The sequence below is a fragment of the Dipodomys spectabilis genome, unplaced genomic scaffold, assembly GCF_019054845.1.
Source record: "Dipodomys spectabilis isolate Male_0828 unplaced genomic scaffold, ASM1905484v1 ptg000061l, whole genome shotgun sequence".
In the NCBI taxonomy this organism is placed as follows: Eukaryota; Metazoa; Chordata; class Mammalia; order Rodentia; family Heteromyidae; genus Dipodomys; species Dipodomys spectabilis.
In genome coordinates, this window is record NW_024870738.1 from 201,184 (window position 1) to 214,143 (window position 12,960).

Sequence of the window (12,960 nt, forward strand, 5' to 3'; positions counted from 1 at the left end):
GCGGGACCATTCTGGGCGTTGGGGGACAAATGCAGGCAGATGTGGGCTCAGGGCCTATTAGGGCTCCGGCGGGGGGGTGCGGTGTTGGCGTGGGGAGGAAGAGGGCGGAGTAGAGGCCTCAACCGCGGCCGGTGCCGCGCGCGTTGCGTGGACTTGGCTCTGACAGCGCGGGGCAGCAGGAAGGACTGAAGCACCCTTTGGGAAAGACCTCCGGAGCTGCCGTCACAAGCTCCCAGGGCCTGAAATGGTGCTGGCCGGCTGTGGGGAGACTGAGTCTGTGCTCGGGGTCCTCAGAGCCTCCCAGCTGTCCTGAGCAAAAGCGCCCAGTGCGAAAACGCCAGCGCGCTGCTGCCTTGTTGATGGCGCTCGCAGGGAGCTGACGGAGCCGGGTTCAAATTCTGCCACTTTGACTTCTTAAGTTTGAGAGCCTTGGCAAACGGCTAAGTCTCTCTGAGCTTCACCGACCATCCGATGGCAGCGGCGTGTAGTTGGGGAGAACGGTATAAGAATGGTATAGTTAATGAGAAGGGCCAGTTGCCTTTCCACAGGAAGTGCTGCGTACATGCCACCTGCTGTCAGTGTGATCTGCCCTGGGTAGAGGTGGGCTCACCAAGGGGCAGAGAAGAAGGGGGTGGCGAGCACAAGGAGGGCAGGGCTGGGCGAGAGGACGGGCGATGATGCGCAGGGAGGGCTCTGTGTCTTGCAAGCATGGCTTTTAGGCGCAGGGCCATGTCCGCGGCCGGGGGCTGATGAGTTAGGGAGGCGGGGGGGATGAGGCGTCCGAGTTCTGCTCTGTGGCCTCGTTTGGCTTCGCTCTGAGTCAGGAGGATGGTGAGGGCTCGCACATCTCACACCTCGCTCACTGCAGGTTCTCTGAGCCATTCCGTGGGACAGTGGCGTCCTCGGCAGCGCTCAGTCTCTGCCCCTTTTGTCAGGCATCCCTGCCGGGCCAGGCACATGTCTGATCCCCAGGGGAACTTAGGGTTGCCCTGAGCAGAGGGCTGCTCCAGCACGGGGTCAGCATGGAGCCGCGGTCAGCATGGAGCAGGGGTCATCTTCCTATGGCGACCCGAAAAAGTCCCCACAATGTGCCGCCTGGCCCCAGCGCGGGGACTGAGCAGCCATAGCTGAAGCAGTAGTCCTGGAAGACCTACTGCGTGTTGGCCAGAGGAGCTGGGACTAGGAATGGTCACCGTGTCTAGTTTCCTAGGACAAGACAGAAAGACCCTTCCTCAGGGCCACTGTGTGCACCATGGAACTCTCCAGGCCGGCCAGCCTCCGTGGATCACGAAGTTCTCTGATGAGGAAAGAAATCCATGCCGCAGTTGAGAAAGGGGGGCAGCTGGCCAAGCAAGGAAACAGCCTGAGTGGAGGTAGAAGTTTCCAGAAGATAATGGAGCGGGTGAACAGCCAGAAGTGAGAGCTGCACAGGGCTCTGGCGCAGCGCGGCACCTGGGACGGGAGCAGAGCCAGCCCGGAGACCGGCGCTGAGGAGCGTGGGGCTGGATGCAGGCCTTGTGGCTGCCGGGCAGGCGCAGGTTGGAGGCTAAAGCGGGTGGTGCTGGTTTGGACTCAGAAAACACACTGAGCCAGCAGGACCATCGAGAGACCAAGCCTGGCCCCAAGGGGATGCAGTTTCAAGGAGAGGATAGGGAAACGGGCTAAACAGCGTACCCAGGAATGGAGCGGCCTTCATGGCTGCCTCGGGCCACCTATACCCTCTTAAGTCACAGTTCTAACCAGAAGGGAAAGAAGATCTTGTGTGATAAGTGCCCCTCAGCCTTTGGCTTCCTGTCTTCCCGTGACCAGCTGCTGTTGGAATAGCTGTAGACCCGGGAAGACATTCGCTGTATTAACCCGTCAAACGATAATACCTTTGGCAATATGTGAGCAATGGAGCCGGGCATGGTGAGCCTCGCATCTCATCCCAGTTACCTGGGAAGTAGAGACAGGATAGATGATGACGATCTGCCGCAAGGCATAACTTACCTGAAAATCAAACTCAAGCCGCAAAAGCATTGTGGGAGTGGCTTAGTGGTTAAGAAATGTCAGGTCCTAGAGAAAGCTCCAGGATCTGCGTTCAATCCGGCCTATTGTTGAGAGAGAGACAGAGAGACAGAGAGAGACAGAGACAAAGAAGCAGACAGGCAGGCAGACAGGCAGGCAGGCAGGCAGACAGACAGACAGACAGACAGAGAAGCACCAAGCATCAATGCAAAGGCTCATGCCTATAATCCTAGGCTGAGATTTGAGGTCATGGTTTGAAGCTAGCTTCGGCAGAAAAGTCTGCGAAATTCTTATCTCCAATTAACTAGTAAAAAAACAGAACTAGAGGTGCAGCTCAAGTGGTAGAACGCTAGCTTTGAGCAAAAGAAGCTAAGCAAGCGTATGAGGCCCTGGGTTCAAGCTTCAGTACCAGCACCTATTCACAGTGATGAATTCTTGCATTTGTCAAAAGGATAGCCACAGGTCCACTGCGAGGCAGTGATAGTAAAATGAATTGGAGTGTATTTGATCTGAAATGGAACATTATGGATATTTTAAATGAGGGTGTTTTCTGATTTGCCAAAAAACTATATTCATTGTTACTTGGTATGCAGGGGGAAAAAAATCGCATGTCAGCCGGGTGCTGGTGGCTCATGCCTGTCATCCTAGCTACTCAGGAGGCTGAGATCTGAGGATCACGATTCAAAGCCAGCCCGGGCAAGGAAAGTTGGAGAGACTCTGATCTCCAATTAACCACCAGAGAACTGGAAGTGGCGCTGTGGCTCAAGTGGTAGAGTGTTTAGCTCAAGGACAACACCCAGGCCCAGAGTTCAAGACTCATGACCCACAAAAAAAAAAAAAAAAGACTTCTCACATACAGATGTAAAGAGAACAAGCAATACAATTACCCATGTACAACTAATCACTCTACAAATTCAATATATGTTTGATTTTTGCTAGTTTGGATTCAGATATTTTTACATGAATATTCAATTTATTATATAGAAATAAAATCAAACTGAAAAATAAGTAAGTAAATAAATAAAGATCTGAAAAAAAAATCAAAGTGGGCCCAAGTGGCTCAAGCCTATAATCGTAACTACTCAGGAAGCTGAGCTCTGAGGATTGTGGTTCAAAGCCAGCCCGGGCAGGAAAGTCCGTGAGACTCTTATCTCCAGTGAACCACTAGAAAACTGAAAATGGTGCTGTGGCTCAAGTGGTAGAGCACTCACCTTGAGCTGAAGAGCTGAAGGCCAGCACCCTGGCAGGAGTCCAAGCCCCACAACCAACCAAAGGAAAAAAAAAAATCAAAATATTTCAGAGCCAGAGAAACCAAAGTGGCCTCTTATTCGAACTGTTCCGATGTGCAGAGTAGAAAAGTTCGAAATGGTTGCTGTCACTGCACATTAGCATTAAAGGGATATTTTTATTTTTGTGCCAGTACTGAGGCTTGAACTCAGGGCCTGGGCGCTGTTCCTTAGCTTTTCCAGGCTCAAGGCTGGCACTCTACTACTTGAACCACAGCTCCACTTCTGGAGCTACATGTTTAGTAAGTTTCTTCTTTTCTAAATTCAAACTGGAAAGTTTAATCCTTAATGTTGTTACTGTAGCTTTGGAGTTATATAGAGGGTCCACATAATTAGCGGTGTCAAGTTCAATAGGAAAATGCTTCTCGCATTTCCCATCACTGTCAAGTGCAGAATGTAAGAGCTCCACAGTGCTTTCTCTTTTTATTGTCGGCGATAGTGGGGCTTGAACCCACGGCCTGGGCGCGGTCCCTGAGCTTTTAACTCAAGGCTAGGGCTCTACCACTGAGTCACTGGGCCACGTGTGGTTTTCTGGTGGTTCATTGGACATCATAGTCTCACGGGCTTATCTGCATGGGCTGGCTTTGAACCGCAATCCTCAGATCTCAGCCTCCTGAGTAGCTAGGGTGACAGGCGGGAGCCGCCGCGCCCAGTCGCACAGTGCTTTTTGGTTGCTATTGGAACAAATGCAGCAAGGTGGTAATCTTCCAAAAGTTGTTTTCCCTCCTTTGCTGTGGGCACCGCCCCGACTTCTTCCCCTCCCCCGCCCCCCACCCCACTGGGTAGCGCATGGGAAGAGGAAGCGACCACCTTGGGCGAGGTTTGAGCGGCTTGGTAAACACTAGGCCGGTCCTGGTCCACGATGGTCTTCTGCGCTCCGCTCCGGGAGGTAAGGCCTTTCTTCTCATTTGTCTGTCACTTCTAGATGCTTCTTTTGGTGGTACGTGGGCTCAGTCCCTAAGCCTACGCGGCCGAGTTCCCAGCGGCTTGGTCAGCGGGGTCTTGGCCAGCGGCTGTGGGCCCAGCGCGGGAGGGGGGGGCGCCATAGTTTTGGTGGCTGCCATGGTTACCACCAGGCAAGCTGGAGGGCGGGAGGCGAGGATGGCAGGCGCCAGCCTCAGATATTATTATTATTATTAATAATAGTAGTTTACAGGTACAATTGAAATGGTCTCCCTATCCAGTTTAGTCCTATTCTCCCATCCCCTAAAGACTTTGTACCCTGAAATTCTTGGGGATTCTTTCTATGTCTTATCTCAGACTTGAACTAGAGAAGGATGTTCCACGAACAAGGTAGTGTGCTTCTGACTTCTAAAGCTGTCTCTAAACAGAACGCAAGTGCTATCCTTTATTCTCTGCACATAATGACTGGAGACCAGACCTGCGTGGGCTTAGCCCTGATCGCGACTGCGCCAACATCTAAAGTTTCCATATACGATGGCTTATGAACACATTCGCCTATTGATGAACACATATCGGTTCCAATGCCAGCGCTTCCGTGTTCCTGGGGCGGGCCACGTAGCCGAGTAACACCACAGGCCTCTCCCCAGAAGCACATCCCGACTGGGCTTCTAGAGAAAGCATGACCAACTGAAAACCCAGAGCCTTCCCAGTCTCCTCCAAACCACCAACTGCACCCCCTAACTCTTCCCCTTTACACTTGAGCCAGCGGCCAGTGTGCTATTTCCTCCCTTCCTCGGCAGCGCATGTCAAGATGCATCTCATGCGTCTTGGCCTTCAAGGCTTGTCTGTGGTCATTTACCCTTTTCCTTCCTGAAATCTTTGCTCACCCTGTAAGAACTACAGGCCAGTGGCTGGAGGGGGCGGGGCATTAAGGAGGGGTGGGAGTGGGCGGCTTGGGGGAGGGGCGTGAGTGGCAGTTGAGTGGCGTGGGAGTGGGGGAGGGGCGCTGCCAAACTGATTAATAAAGGTTGGGACTGCCCATTGGAGGCTTGGAGGTTTGGAGGTGGAGGCTGCTCTTGGTTCTGGGTAGCTAGCCCAGGACAGCGTAGTCATAGGCCACCTTTGTAGTGTAAGTTACCTTTTTTAGTGTAAAACAAACTCCTTTGTCACCTTTAGCCATGCCTCTGTGGCTTCTCTCCCTCCGAGGTCATAACATCTCATTGGCTTGTGTGTGTGTGTGTGTGTGTGTGTGTGTGTGTGTGTGTGGAATGGAACCCAGGACCTTGTGCATACTAGACAAACTTTTTTTTTTTTTGGGATCCGGTCTTGGGGACTGAACTCTGGGCCTGGGCGCTATCCCTCAGCTCTTCAGCTCAAGGCTAGCGCTCTACCACTTGAGCCACAGCGCCACTTCCAGCTTTTTTCTGTTTGCTTATGTGGTGCTGAGGAGTTGAACCCAGGGCCTCATGCATGCAAGGCAAGCGCTCTACCACTGAGCCACCTTCCCAGCCCCACTAGACAAACTTTTTACCACTGAACTGTGTCCTCAGGCCTCCACACATCTCTGTGGCAATCCTTCGGCCTGCGCTACCATGATAACTTACAGCAAAACAGTAATCTCAGTTCTCGGTCTAGTGGCAGGTGGATCCTCGCTGGAAGCAGGACTCAGCATGAATTATGTATATGTGGATATGGAAATGTAATATGGCCCACTACTTTGCAAATTTCTAACTATATTTCTTGGGCAGAAGGCCACCTTGGGAGTTCCTCACCTCATGTCTAGCCACTTACCCCGTAAGTAAATAAAGAGTAAAGCCAGATAAAAAGCACTAATGAAAGAGAAAGAGCAGTAACTTATTATCAGTATTGTGTGCCGGGGAGGGTCAAAGGAAGCATGGCAGTCCACTTTTGGGGTGCTGGCACTAGCTTTATGGTTAAATAGAGAAAGAATTAGGGCAAGGGGGGGAGATGGAGGTGCGTTGTCAAACAGACTCAGTGGGGTCTGGTTGATGCTTACTTCACATGTGGTTCTGCAAGAGGTCCCTGAAACGTTGCCATGGCTGTTATTTGTGGGGAGCAACCTGGGTCCCATGAGATGATTAGTCCTACTTTAGGGCACAGCACCGTCATTCTGGGCAAAGTCGTTTCCGAGTGGGAATGATCTATCCTGAGAGCTGCTCCTTTTCTTGGATAGTATAGTCCCTTGTCATAAATGTGGGTTTGGTTGTGTGTGTGTGTGTGTGTGTGTGTGTGTGTGTGTGTGTGTGTGTGCGCGCGTATGTGCGTGCACCGGTCCTAGGACTTGAACTCAGGGCCTGGGCTGTCCCTGTGTTTCTTTTATTCAAGGCTAGTGCTCTACACTTGAGTCACAGCTCCACTTCTGACTTTTTGGGTGGTTTATTGGGGACAAGAATCTCACAGACTTTCTTGCTTGGGTTGGCTTTGAACTGTGATCCTCAGATGTCAGCCTCCTGAGTAGTTAGGATGACAGATGTGAGCCAACAGCGCTCAGAAATGTAGTTTTGCTCAGGATTGTTCTTCCTGGAAGCCAAGGCAATCATAGAAGAAGGACTGGGAGAAGACGAGACGGATGGAAAGTGGATGCAGGGACCCCAGTCTTTTCTGCCTTAAGTTAATTTGTGGACCCGTGTGGGAAGTCGATGCTTTTTAGCAATTTAGAGTTGAATATAAGACTTGTGTAGTAATTTAGAGCAATAAATATCACATAGTGAAAAATTTATCACAAACTAAATACAGCAATGAAAGGAAAGAAGCTTCTTATGCAGACATGACCCAGGTCTTGGTAATAAGTGACAGCGTACAGCCCCCTTACAACACATTCACGCACAAAGCTGGGATGTGAGCAGTCAGGAAATCTGTCTCTTTACGTCATTGATCTTGACTTAATAGAATTTGTACAGTATCAAATAATATCAAAAGTCTAAAAAACACAATGAGTTTTTATATCATGTTTATAAATTATCTTATATACCATAAAAATCATAAGGTCAAAAGTGCGGCTTAAAAAAAGTTGAAATTGTTATTTTTGATAAGAGCTAGAAACATGTGCTGTCTCAAGACAGAAGTAATCCAATACAAGAGTAGTGAAATAATCATCTTGCAAAAATAACAGAGATATTTCTGAGTACCTGTTACAGAAGTATAGGTGGGAATATGATTTCCCAAAGAACCCCAGAGCTGGGAATGTGGCTTAGTGGTAGAGTGCTTGCCTAGCATGCATGAAACCCTGGGTTTGATTCCTCAGTACCACATACACAGAAAAAGCCAGAAGTGGCACTGTGGCTCTAGTGGTAGAGTGCTAGCCTTGAGCAAAAGAGCATTCAGGCAGTGCCCAGGCCCTGAGTTCAAGCCCTAGGACTTGGAAAAGAAAAAGAAAGGAAAAAGAACCCGAGATTCCCACATTTGGTCCTGTTTCATGTGTGTGTACCTGTCACTTGATTTCCTGGATGCCATTGCTTTACTATGAATGTCTGTGGTGAGGAGAATCAAGGGAAAAACTGGGATGGTGGGAGACAAACTTGGCCCAGAAATTGCTGTGCCAGGGCAAATCCAAGTACATAGTGCAGCATGTGCTAGGTTTTTGGAAGTAACCAGGCAGAATGCAGTGTTCCCCCAGAGAACACAACCCTTAAATTCTGCACAAGATGTCCCTTTTGTAATCACAGCTTGTGGGAGGCTGAGGTAGGAGGATCTTGATCCAAGGCCAATCCTGACCAAAAAAAGCACACAATACCATCTGAAAAAATAGCAAAAGCATAAAGAGCTGAGGGTACAAGTCAAGTTAGCACTTGCTTAGTCACACCCTGAGTTCAAACTCCAGTCCTGGAAAAACAATTAAAACGCCTTGAACCCAATGGATGGCTCGGGAACAATGCTCGGCTGAGCAGACTTCTGGTTATGAGGCAAAAACTGAAATCAGGTCACTGCATAGCCGCTCCTGCTTCCCTGAAGGGCAACTCCTGGTTCACGTGCGGTGGCCTTTTCATGCTGATGCTTTGCTTTATTTCAGCAGGTTGACGTGCACTCGAATTTTCTTCTAGTAAACTCCTGAAATTTAGCAGCCATGGAGCCATTCAAAGCCAGCCCGGTGCTCGGCTGGCTGGGGGTCTGCATTAGCAGTTCTTGGCAGTTTGAACAAAGAAACGGGCAAAACACACAAGAGTAACGAGAGGAGCACAGATGAATTGAAGTGAAAGTAGAGGAGGAGGAAGGTGGGAGTGTGGTCCACAACCGGGCTGTGAGTCTGAGCCGGAGCGTGCCAAGACCCCGAGCAATGGTGTCTGCAACAAGCTAAGTCTGGTTTGGGCCAAGGAAGGGGTTGGAGTATTCCTCCCTTTCATGATGGAGACTTTTGACTGGCATGTGGCAGTTAGTTAACAGGTTTTTTTTTTTTTTAATGTTTTTTAATTGTAAAAAAAATAGTATACAGAGGGGTTACAGTGACATGAGCAAGGTAATGAGTACATTTCCTATGACATGAGCAAGGTAATGAGCACATTTCCCATCCAGCCTTGTTACTTCCTCCTTTGTGTTTCCCCTGCCATCCCTGCCCTCCCCACCTCCCCAGCCGCTCTCCCCCCACTCCAAGTTGTAAAGTTCGTTTTCAACATCTGTCTTGTACATGTTATGGTTACAACCTGTATCCTTGTTTCAGCATTTTGTTATTTCCCTTCCCCTCCCCAAATTAGAAAAATGTCTATACAAGATGCAGGGAGGGCACTGGTGTCAAATACAGTGACAACATCAGAAAGATGACATCGCCCCATTTGTTAGGAAATGGAAAGACTTGGAAAAAATCCTATTAAGTGAAGTAAGCCAGGCCCAAAGAAACGTAGGTCCCGTGGTTTCCCTTATTTGCAATAACTAGTATATGTCTGAGACAAGCAGAAAAGGTCAAAAGCTATATCCATATGACCAGCTAAGATGATGTTAAATGAAATGAACACCAAGATAGCGACACAACTTGGTTTTTTTTTTGCTTGCGATTGTTTTTAACGTATCTAAAATGTACTGTGATTTTTTTTTGTTTCTCTTGTGTGTAGTTAACAGTTTTAAAAATGGTGCCTGGCCAGTCCCACAGTGACTTTGTCATAATGGCAGTATGGAGACTAGGACAGAAGCATGAGGCCTTAATTAGAGGTCTCTCCTGAAAGTTCACTTCAGGACAGCCAAGTACAGTAGTGCGCATGTGCCATCCAGTGGGCTTTTATTTTGCCAAGCAACATGTTTGTTACTGGGATGTGGCGTTCATCTGTCTGACTTGTGGGACATTTTATCATCCCTTGGTGGTCATGAGGGTGGACTTAGAGTGGCTTTCGGGTGGTTCTCAGACAGGGGTCCATTTGGAGACCACGTTTACAAGTTGCTATGGCAACCACATGCTTTGTTTTACCTGCTTGCCTCAGGACCTATTATTTAACAGCCACGGTGTCATATAAATAGAAGTAAAGGAACTGAAGAGCTGTTGTTGTTTTGAGTAAAATCTGTTTCATGGTCACGCAAAGGCATGCTGATTAAGAAGGAAGTATATTAGCAAAAAAATCCTCTGATTTCCCCCCATGTTTATTAATATTATATAAGTTGTACAAAGGGACTTCTGCTGTAAGAGTTCTGAGGATGCATACAAACCATCTCCCACCACTCCCCGCAGAACTTCTTGTTTTGTTTTGTCAGTCATGGGGCTTGAACTCAAGGCCTGGGCATTATCCCTAAGCTCTTTTGTGCAAGGCTAGCACTCTACCACTTTGAGCCACAGCGCCACTTCCGGTTTTCTGGTGGCTCATTGGAGATGAGTCTCACGGACTTTCCCGCCTGGGCTGACTTTGAACCGCAATCCTCAGATCTGTCTCCTGAGTAGCTAGGATGACAGGCGTGAGCCACGGGTGCCCAGCAGAACTTCTTGTTTAGAAGAGTGTCTTCTGCTGTGCTCTGTCAGCACGGTGGAAGCCGGACCGCAGTCTCGGGTTCTGGGTCCTGAGCTTTCTGTCTGAACGTTGCCCGTGCTGCTGATGCCAGCCTCCTCCCGGGCCCTGGATTGGCCCAGCACAGCCTTGATGCAGTGTGCCAGGCCGACTTCAGCTTTGGACCGTTGGCAGCCGCTGCAGTGAAGCAGGGCGGGCGGGACCTGTGGAGTAGGCAACTCACAGGCGTGTGGTGCTTTCTTGGGGTTCTGGTGTGGGTGTTGTGGGCAGGTGAAGGAGCAGTTGACAGTGGGTTGTGAAGTCCCTGGGCATGCTTAGTGAGTCAGAAAGATCTCTACCACACTCAAAGCCAGTGCTTTGCTCTGAATTAAGGCTTAGGCCTTTGTCCACAGTGTGGTTTTCCCTTTCTCCTTAGGCTCCAACGTTGTGTTTCATTTGGAGAATGAATGGCTGGTACTCCTTAGAACTTGTGTGGATTCATACACACTTGAATTGGGCCATGGGTTCAGGGCTCTAGCCAGATGGTCTCGTGCTTCTGTGCCTACTCTTCGTTGGACCAAAGGCTCAATTGCGCAGTGGTTTTACCCACCCACTGTACTGGGATCCGGTGTGAAGGCTTTTGTTGTTGTTGTTGGTTGTGGGGCTTGAACTCACGACATGGGCACTGTTGTTCAGCTTTTATGCTCAGGCTAGCATTCTACCTCTTTAAGCCACAGCCCCACTTCTGGTTTTCTGGGGTGGTTAATTAGAGAGAAGAGTCTCACAAACTTTCCTGCATGGGTGGGCTTTGAACCTTTATACTCAGATCTCAGCTTCTTGAATAGCTAGATTTAGAGACGTGAGCCACTGGCACCCAGCCTTTTGGTTTCTTTTAAAGCGTTAAACAGATATTTTTCAATTTTCTCTAGCTACTATCTAGCCTTTTACAGCTTCCTTTCCTGAGTTTATTGACTTGGCTGCCTTCCTTAAAACCATGTACCTGAGGTTTCCTTTGTGGTCTGCGGAGACACAGGAAAGTCAATTCTGTCAGCCATCTATCACTTTCCTTCTCCTCCTCTGTGATTTCGAATCCTTCTCCTCAGGCTGCAGTGCTGTGACGTGTCTGTGTCACGGGGGAGGTTAATGAGGGCTCCGAGCAAAGGGCCAGCACAAGCTCCTTGCCATGTGCCGCCTGTGTCGGTACCACCTTGTGTTGGTCCTGACTTTCCTTTTGGTCCCGTGGCTCCCGGGCTCCTTCCTGGCGGACCCTGCATGGGTTCTGTTCGGGGGGGGGGGTGCGTGCTGCATGCCCACGCTGCTCGCCCACGCTGCTCCACCTCAATGTGTCCCTGTGCTTACACTTACAGTGGCACAGCAATTTCTGGAACAACTTCACCTCTCATCTTTCCCTTTTCTATTGTCTTCCTCCACAACCAACTTAGAAAGTCAGAGCTGTGTACTCATTCAATAGTTGTAATTTTTGGCTTGATAGGAATCCAGGAAATCAGGTCACAAGTACATACAAATTTAAAAAGCAAAAACCATGAAAATTTGCGGATTTATGTGGATTATATTCCTATCTGCTTTTGCTATAAACACTGACTCTGACCTAAGCCCTTGAATTAACTAAAAGCACATGAAAAGCTTGGTGTTCCTCACGTCGGTTGTGTCTGTTTCCTGTTCTCTGAGTACATCTTTCCCAGTCATCTTGGCTTCCCGGAAGGGCAGGCCTTATCAATAACCCTGCTCAATATGAGCCTGGTAGTACAGGCTTGCTTCATTCATCTCTCCTCTGACTGTTTGGCATGCACAGGCCACATGCTTCTTGTAGAAGAGAATGGGCCGGGCCTGAGGATGTAGTTCAGTGTTAGGCTGTCTAGTATAGGTAAGGCCTCAGGTTCATTTTGGGCACTGCCAGAAAGAATAAATCAAGCTGGGTGCCAGTGGCTGGCGCCTGTAATCCTGGCTCCTCAGGAGGCTGAGTGCCCACAGTTGGAGCCCCATAACTGATACCCTCCCCCCCTCACAAAAAATGTCAGGATTTTTTTTTTTTTGCCGGTCCTAGGGCTTGAACTCTGGGCCCGAGTGCTGTCCCTGAGCTTCTTTTGCTCAAGACAAGTGCTCTACCACTTGAGCCACAGTGCCACTTCCGGCTTTTTTGAGTAGTTTGTTGAAGATAAGAGTCTCACAAAGTTTCCTGCCCAGGCCGGCTGGGAATCATAATCATCAGATCTCAGCCTCCTGAATAGTGAGGATTCTAAGCATGAGCCGCCAGGGCCCCAGCTAAAAAAAATCAAAGGTTTTTAAAAAGGCAAAACAACCAACAAGGAGGCAAGAATGACTAGAGAGGAAATCACAAAAGACACTCCTACTTGGTACAACTAAAGATTGTTTAAAAAAATAAAGGAGATGATGCTAGTTCATAAAGATACTATAAATGCTTATGCGAAAGATACTGAAAGCCGCTCCTCACGCTACACAGCGGTGGTGACTACAGGAGGAAACAGGAGGCTGGCTCAGTTGTAAGTTAGAGGAGTCGGAGGACATTCCAGTGGCGTCCAGGACACTGTAGCACATCGTGTTCTCAAACCAGCCATGCCTTCTCCAGGACTCTCATCAATTCCCTGGGTGCTTCTTGTCTACAGCTCCTCCTAGCGTCGCTCAACCACACCTGCCCATCTCGGGAAACAATAAGTATTCATCAATAGGGGAGTATGCTAATAAGTTATATTATATTGCTAAATAGTATCTTTGAACATTCAAAACATGTAGGGCTATAGTAATATTGGAACCTCTCTAATCATAATGTGAAGTGAATAAATGATATACCCATGTGATTATGT